The sequence below is a fragment of the Mandrillus leucophaeus genome, unplaced genomic scaffold (genome assembly GCF_000951045.1).
Source record: "Mandrillus leucophaeus isolate KB7577 unplaced genomic scaffold, Mleu.le_1.0 Scaffold773, whole genome shotgun sequence".
NCBI lineage: Eukaryota > Metazoa > Chordata > Mammalia > Primates > Cercopithecidae > Mandrillus > Mandrillus leucophaeus.
In genome coordinates, this window is record NW_012108397.1 from 389,415 (window position 1) to 397,949 (window position 8,535).

General features: G+C 51.4%; 1 protein-coding gene across 1 annotated transcript in view; it reads left to right on the forward strand.

Annotated features, from left to right (window-relative positions):
• Positions 1 to 1,873: 1,873 nt before the first annotated feature.
• KAZN (kazrin, periplakin interacting protein) overlaps positions 1,874 to 8,535 on the forward strand; it is a 199,700-nt gene continuing 193,038 nt past the window's right edge. The window contains exon 1 of the mRNA XM_011966784.1: positions 1,874 to 2,112. The gene's annotated coding sequence lies outside the window, so the exon portion shown is untranslated. The remainder of the gene's footprint in view (positions 2,113 to 8,535) is intronic.

Sequence of the window (8,535 nt, forward strand, 5' to 3'; positions counted from 1 at the left end):
CATTTTTTTAAAGGTGATGAGAAATTAGTATCTTTGTAGACGAAGCACCCTACACGTCTGTAACTGAAGCATCTGCACTCTAACCCTATTGCTCCATTTGGCATTTCTCTTAACCCGGAGCTCAGAAAGCCACGTGGCCTTATCCTGCCTCTTCATGTCCTCTACTTTTTAAAAATTCTGTATTATTTTATTATGATGATCGTTTGGGTTCTTATCACTTCTTGCCCCTCCTCTTTACATGAAACCCGCGGTTGAGGGGACTGGGGCGCTTGTGTGTCTTTGTCTTTGTGTACTGGCTCCCAGCACTGTACCCTCCCGGAGACTAGTTGTGTCGTGAACTAAACAGGATGCCTTGTCTTCATGAGGCCTCCCAGCAACCCAGTGGGGAAGTGCAGTTGCTAACCCCATCCATAGATGGGGAAACCAGTCCTTAGAACAGTTCAGTAACTGCCCAAGGCCACGCAGCCAGTGGGTGTCCCAACCAGGAATTTATCCCAGACTGTAGACCTCAGCAGTACGGAAAGACTTCATATTGCTCTTAAGAAAGTAGACCCACATTGTTTCTGGTCTGTTTTTCCTTTAAATTTTTATCATTAAAAAAAAAAGTTTGTCCTCTCCTTGACATTCCTTGTTTTAAGCAACTCAAGCATTTGCTTATCTTTCTGCTGTTAGCAATTTCAGTGGGAGGTCAGCTCTCTGTGAGCCGTTCTGAAAAGGACTTCTGCTGGGACTGGATGAGATGCAATCTCCACTGCTTGGAATTAAGAATGCTTTTAGGAAGCTGCCCACTAGAACCCATTGGTGGGTTTCGTGTGAGCATACTTCTGCTAGCAGGGCGAGGGCAGGATGGAGGCAATGGAGGGCTTGGTTCTTCTGGACAATCGGGGTGAAAGCCACTGCTGAGATCCACTTCCCCGAGGAGTCTCAACCTGCAGCCCGGCACCCTCCGCCCTCCACCCTGTGTTGTGGTCCAGTGAGATGGACAGAACTTTATCCTTCTGCCAAGGCTGGCGGCACACCATAGTGGGTACAGGGCACCGGTTTTGGACTCAAACACACACTGATTTGAATTTGTCAGCTCTGCTCCTTGCTAGCTATATGCCCCTAAGCAAGTTATTTAATGTCCCGAGCCTCAGTTTACCCTTCTGTAAAATGGAAATTGTATTACCCACCTCAGAGTTGTTGGAAATTGGACAGGAATCTGTGTGATGAACATTCTTTCCCCCCGTGGAGCCTGATGCTGGGTCCATGCCATATGGAAGGAGCGGGAATTCCTGTTCCTCCACATGCCAAAGGACTTGATGTATATGTGTTTAAAATATATATAATACTTTTTTTTTTTTATTTTTGAAGCTTGAAATATTGGGATTTACTCAAACAGGTGACTCCAAAGGGTGGCTAGCTGCTTATTTGGCCTTCTGAGTCATCATAAAATCTCCATAATGGGCACGAAGCATCGTTTATGTTCTTTGTAATATTCCAGTTGAGTGAACTGGACAATTTGCCAGGACCCTCCAGCCATTCTGGAGGAAGAGTTTGTTCATTTTTTAATCATCTCAGAAGGAAAATAGCACCCCTGGCTCTGGAGTTAGCCTCCCTTATCCGTAACACGGCAAGCTGACAAAAGTGGAACGTCAGCACATTTGCGCGTAGACAGATTTTAGTCCCAGCAGATAAGCACACCCAACATGTCATTAAAGCCGGCCGAAGCCATCGCCCTGGGGATCCCGTGTTTGTTGTGAGTCACTAAGGGCTGTAAACACTCCAGAGACACAGGCATGGTTATAGTGTGCGGGCGAGTTGTTTTAATGGGTTTACTCTCCGTGAGTGCGTCGTACGTTGCGGGTGTCACATGAGTGCCTTTCAAGGGAGAGGGAAGGTCAGGCTTGCCTCCTGTCCACGAGGACAACCTCTGTCTCCTGTGGGGCGGCCTCTATGAAGGTGGGGACTCCAGGCTTTCTCTCGTCTGCTTTTTGGATGCCTTCAGGAGAGGTCAGTTAGAGGATATCAATTGTGGCAATTCCCTGGGGCCCTCATCAAATGGCATTAGCCCATCACGTGCTGCAGTGGCACCCAATTTGGAGGAAATTCAGAGCCAGAAGAGTGTAACAGGTACGCGAGTGCTGCCTGCTGTCCCAGGCCTGAACTGGGTGACGCTAAGTCTGGCCTAAGGAGCAGGGAGCTGGTGGGCTCCGAGTGGGGCCTGTCCTCAGTCTACGTGCTGGACACTGGGGACTGTTTTGGGAAACGCCCTCCACCTGGCACCTGGTGGCTAATCCGCAGCTGCCAGTGGCCTCGTCTTTTGTTGCTTCTTGGATCTGGAGGCTGGCTCAGGCTCCCAACTAGTTCAGGCTGTAACTTTATCACAGGCATTGACTGTGTTCACTACCTTTTAATTGTACAGAAGTTTCAGAAAAGCTCTCCCGGGGAATTGGAGAGAAGTAAAAACAACAGCTGCTATTTCCTGGATGCCTTATTCCCTCCCCTCACAGCGCAGCCTCAGCAGCATGTTCCTAACTTTGAAGTTCTGTGTGCCCAGGCAGGGAAGAATGTGGATTTTCATTCAGTTGGGTCCCATTAGTGTGGAAGGGCCGAGCAAGAACCAAGCACCTTGTTCCATGTATTCCTGTTGATCCCCCCATTCCTGTCAGCCAGCTGCTGTTCTCCCCATCTTGCAGGCGAGACCACTGAGGTCTGGAGAGGTTATACTGGTTGTGGAAAGTAGCTGTTCCAGGCTGCCATGCTGCCCTCCCAGGACCCTTTCTCCTGCGGTTTCCTTGTCAGCTGACAATTCCCCAGGCTACCAAGCCACAGAGCAGAGGCTGAGCTGCTGAGAGTCATGGGATTTTTCTCCCTAGCACCTTCGGCTCACTGGGTTCCAATCAGCCAGAGCCAGGTGGGAGGGGGAGTCTCTGGGGCCCAGAGTGGTCCTCGGTCTCTGTCAACAGGAGACTCTGCCCCTACCCCTTCACCCTAGCCAGAAGCCAGAGGCAAGCTGGCTCCTGACAGGAGGTCCCCCTGCCACAACCGTTTGGAAACCTAGAACACAGAGCCCTGAGAGGGAAACCTCTGCAGGGATGGAGTCAACCCGCTCCCTCTACTAGGTGAGGAAACTGAGGCCCAAGGCTGGGAAGGGACCATACTCCAGGATGTCACACAGGGAGGCTTCCAGGGTCAGATATGAAACCTTAGAAAAGGCATGAGCTCGGTGCCTCACACCTGTAATCCCAGCACTTTGGGAGGCTGAAGCAGGCGGAGCACTTGAGGTCAGGAGTTCAAGACCAGCCTGGGCAACGTGGTGAAACCCCATCTCTACTAAAAAATAAATACAAAAATGAGCCGGACATGGTGGCACATGCCTGTAGTCCCAGCTACTCGGAATACTGATACAGGAAAATTAATTGAATCTAGGAGAAGAGGCAGAGGTTATAGTGAGCTGAGATCACTCCAGCCTGGGCAACAGAGCAAGACTCTGTCTTAAAAAAAAAGAAAAGAAAGAAAAGTCATGGGAACGTCTTGGTAGCACTGGAAGTTTTCACCCTTTTGCCGTCTTCCCAACCTTATCCAACCCATTCAAGGGCGGGTTTCAGACTTCGGGGATTGCAGTGGTCTGGGGTGCTTGCTAAGGTATAGATTCTCAGGCTCCCCTCCCCTGCCAGGAATCCGGATTTGTATCAAGTACCCTGCGTAATTTTGGCGTTCCACAGATCAGACATTGAGAACCTCTGCCCTTTGCTTTCCTGGGATTGGGTTAATTTTAGAGTAAGAAACCCAGGAGGGCACACACTCTGGTTTACGCTGTGTTGCCCAGGCTGCAGCACAGGGACGATTCATGATCAGAGCACACTGGCACCTTTTCACTCCCGCCAGTGGCCCGAAGTACACAGTCAGGTAGATGGCCATCTAAGTTAAATCTTGCTTGTTTTCCTTTTTGTGCCAACCCCTGTCCGAGCACATGTGTTCCCAGAATCTACTAGAAAGAGGCACATGCCTTTCTCAGTCTTGTGAACTCACAAGACTGCCCTGCAATGAGACAGCACGTGGAGGCTTTGGTGGCCGCTGTTCAGACAGCCTCCTCCCGGCTCCAGGCTGCCCACCAGCACTCTGTGTTTCCCATTCATCCTGAATTCCTGGCTCCTTGAGCCCCGCAGAGGAGCCAAGGCGCTGGGCAGGGTGCTAAGGAGACAAAGGACACCAAACCCTTATTATCCTGTGATTCACCTCTGGGCCACATGTGGGTCCTGTTCGTCCATGCTCCCCAGCATGGCCCCCACCCTTCCCACCCCATCCCCCGCCCCGGGTCCCTTTCATCGTCAGGCGTGATGCTGTTCAGGTGGTCGAACATCAGCTGGGTCTTGTCATTGCTTCCTCTGGCATCTCTACCTATGTCAGCCAGACAGTGGAGAGCCAGTGGGGGCGGGGGGGTTCTGTTTACTCTCTACCCTTTGGGGAGGGAAGCCAAGGGGCCTGGGAGGTTGCGAGGAGACTCTGCGTGTGGCCCTCCCCGGCATGGTAGCCTCTGGGCTTAAATGCAGCTAGTACGACTGAAGAACTGAGATTTAAATTTTGCTTACTTGTAAAAGGCCACATGTGGCTAGAGCTGGCCCTGAGTCAGGGCACAAGGCTAATGAGTGTTTCCAAGGCCCGTGAGCTTGGGAAGCCTGAGATGTGTGTTTTTCCACTGACGAGATGTGTGTTCTCCACCCACAAGGAGCTGAGCCCTGACATCAGTGGGCTCAAATGCAGAGTCCCACCCCAGAAACTGACTCCAGGGTGGAGTTCAGAACCCCGCACTTTTTTTTTTAATTGCATTTTTTGTATTATGGTAAAATGTATGTAACATAAAATTTACCATTTTAACCATTTGTTAGATATTCAATTTAGTGGCATTAAGCACATTCACAGTGTGAGAGGACCGTCACCACAATCCATTTCCAAAAATTTTTCGTCACTCCAAACAGAAACCATGCCCATTAAACCCTAACTCTCCATCCCTCTCCCCCAGCCCCTGCCAACCACCATTCCAGTTTCTGTCTGTGTATGTTGGCCTATTCCAGGTACCTCATCTAAGTAGGATCACACAGTAGTTGCAGGGTTCTGCGCTATTTATTTATTTATTTATTTATGAGACAGAGTTTCGCCCTTGTTGCCCAAGCTATAGTCCAATGGCAAAATCTCAGCTCATTGCAACCTCTGTCTCCTGGGTTCAAGTGATTCTCCTGCCTCAGCCACCCGAGTAGCTGAGATTACACGCACGTGCCACCGCACCTGGGTAATTTTTTGCATTTTTAGTAGAGACAGGGTTTCACCATGTTAGCCAGGCTGGTCTCGAACTCCTGACCTCAGGTGATCTGCCTGCCTCGGCCTCCCAAGGTGCTGGGATTACAGGTGTGAGCCACCATGCCCGGCCAGGTTCTGCAGTTTTAACATACAGTCCATCCCTGCCCCACTGCTGATGGTCCTGGAGCCACATCTGGAAGTACCGTGTCTTAAGTACTTTATCCCCAAAGTGTCTCACACTTCCCTTAACCCTTTAAACAGGGCTACCTCTCAGGTGCACTGGGAAGGTTTGGGGAAGACATAAATCCGGGTATCTTTTCCCGATAATTAAAACCAGCACCTTGTTACATCTCTGGCATTGTGATGTACATTTTGATTCTTATTTTAGAGACAGGGTGTCACTGTGTTGCCCAGGCTGGTGTGCAGAGGCTGTTCACAGGCATTGTCATTGCACACTACAGCCTTGAACTCCTGGTTTCAAGCCATCCTCCTGCCTCAGCCTCCCAAGTAGCTAGGATTACAGGCACGTGTCACCACACCCAGCAGCATCACTTTTGTCTGTTTGTGTGGGATGTAGCTTTTTAGAAAGGGAAATGATTGGGGTTTTTGTCAGTTTTGTTTTCTTTCTTTCTTTTTTTTTACCTTTGAAATGGAGTCTCGCTCTGTCACCAGGCTGGAGTGCAGTGGTGTGTCTCAGCTCACTGCAACCTCCGCCTCCCGGGTTCAAGCAATTCTCTGCCTCAGCCTCCCGAATAGCTGGGATGACAGGCACTCGCCACCACACCTGGCTAATTTTTGTATTTTTAGTAGAGACGGGGTTTCACCATCTTGGCCAGACTGGTCTTGAACTCCTGACCTTGTGATCCACCTGCCTTGGCCTCCCAAAGTCTTGGGATTACAGGCGTGAGTCACCGCGCCCGGCCCTCCTTTTTCATAGCATATTTATGACTGCTAAGCCCCAGGACCACTCCTTGCCCTGGGGTTTTGAACAGAAGGGCACCTGTTGCTTAGACACTATGGTGTAGGGAGACAACCTTTCCTTCAGTGTGAGAGAGATTTTCTGTTCAGCAACAGGATGGGCTGCCCTGGGAGGCAGTGGGTTCCCCAACACTGGAGGCATCAGGCAGGAACTCGGTGTGCCCCATCAGGGTACCAGAAAGTGGTCATTTGGGGGCTGATGCTGGTCAGCATCCATCTAAATACTCAATTTTCCATCCTGGCCTCCAGTCGCCCCCTCCATCTCTCCTTTCAGAGAAGGGTGGGGAGGTTGGGCCAGCCAGGTCTGGGCCCTGCAGCCACCTTCACAACATGAGTGTTCCCTGCTGTCTGACAGCTTTAAACATCTGACCCAGGCTGAGGGTCACTGCTGATCTGGGGTAACCCTTGTTCCAGCACCGGAGGCCTCTGCAGCATTCCCTTAAACCTCCCAGGCCAGGGAGGAGTTGCTGGGCTTGCATTTCCACAGTGCCAGCCCTCAGCTTTCCTGTGCTCCTTCTAGACCTTCCTGGGTGCACCAGCAGCTGACCAAGGGGCAAACCTGCATCCCTGGTGTTCACTCTCAGGGACAGAGGCTACCCCTTGGGTTCTGGAGCAGTCACGGATGCCTCCCCTGCCAGCCTGGGCTGCCTTCTCCCGCCCACCAGGATACAGTGGTTCTTTTTTGAGATGGAGTTTCGCTCTTGTTGACAAGGCTGGAGTGCAGTGGTGAGATCTTGGCTCTCTGCAACTTCCACCTCCCAGGTTCAAGAAATTCTCCTGCCTCAGCCTCCCGAGTAGCTGGGATTATAGGCATGCGCCACCACGCCCAGCTAATTTTGTATTTTTAGTAGAGACGGGTCTCCAACTCCCGACCTCAGGTGATCCGCCCGCCTCGGCCTCCCAAAGTGCCGGGATTACAGACGTGAGCCACCACGCCCGGCCCAGTACCGTGGTTCTTTAGGTGTGAGGTAGAAATGTCTACCCTGGGTGGTGTCTTTCTTCTGTTTGGCACCCTCAAATGACCTGTGAGGAGCTCCATTTTTTAGATGGGGAAATGAAGCTGATACACTGTGATCCCTCTAGGCCACTGCTGTCCGATAGAACTTTCTGCAACGCTGGAAGTGGTCTGTGTCTGCATTGCCCAGGATGGTAGCCCCTGGGCTTAACTGTAGCTAGTACGACTGAATAACTGAGATATACATTTTACTTAATTGTAAAAGGCCACATGTGGCTAGCGGCTCCCAAGTTGGAGCTGGGCCTGAGTCAGGGTATGAAGCTAATGAATGTTTCCGAGGCCCATCGCAGTTTGGGAAGCCTGAGATGTGTGTTTTTATACCATGCCCCCTTAGGGCTGCCGTGCGTCTCTGCATGGTCCCTGCACCACCATCCTCAGAGTCGCTCAGGAGCTTATTGTTTTCCAGTGTTGTCTCCTGGTTGCCATACTTGACCTGGACAATCAAAAATACCTGAGGACTGGGCACAGTGGCTCATGCCTGTATTCCCAGCACTTTGGGAGGCTGAGGCAGGCAGATCACTCGAGGTCAGGAGTTCGAGACCAGCCTGACCAACATGGTGAAACCCCGTCTCTACTAAAAATACAAAAATTAGCCAGGCATGGTGGCGTGCACCTGTCATCCCAGCTACTCTGGAGGCTAAGGTGGGAGGATTGCTTGAACCTGGGAGATCAAGGCTGCAGTGTGCTGAGATGGCGCCACGGTACTCCAGCCTGGGCAACAGAGAGATACCCTGTTTCGCAAAAAAAAAAAAAAAAAAAAGGAATGTGCCCAAGAATCTGCATTTTAAACAGACCCCACCCCTAATCCCAGATGATGCCAGCTCACTCTGCGTTTTGAGGACTGAGGCTCCAGCACCTGCCCTCTTTACCTCTGTGGGTCTTCCTAGCATCAGGAGCCCTACCGTGTCCTTTGTGTCTTTGCCCCCAACCCCCAGTCCCATCCCCCAGAACCGCTTGAGCTGGGCCGTTGATTCTCAAGGTGTGCCGCCAGGACCAGCAACATCAGCAGCGCCTGAGAACATATTAGAAATGCAAATTCTCAGCCGGGCGCTGTGGCTCACGCCTGTAATCCCAACACTTCGGGAGGCCGAGGCAGGTGGATCATGAGGTCAGGAGATGGAGACCATCCTGGCTAACGTGGTGAAACCCCGTCTCTACTAAAAATATAAAAAATTAGCCGGACGTGGCGGCGGGTGCCTGTAGTCCCAGTTACCCGGGAGACTGAGGCAGAAGAATGGCGTGAACCCAGGAGGCGGAGCTTG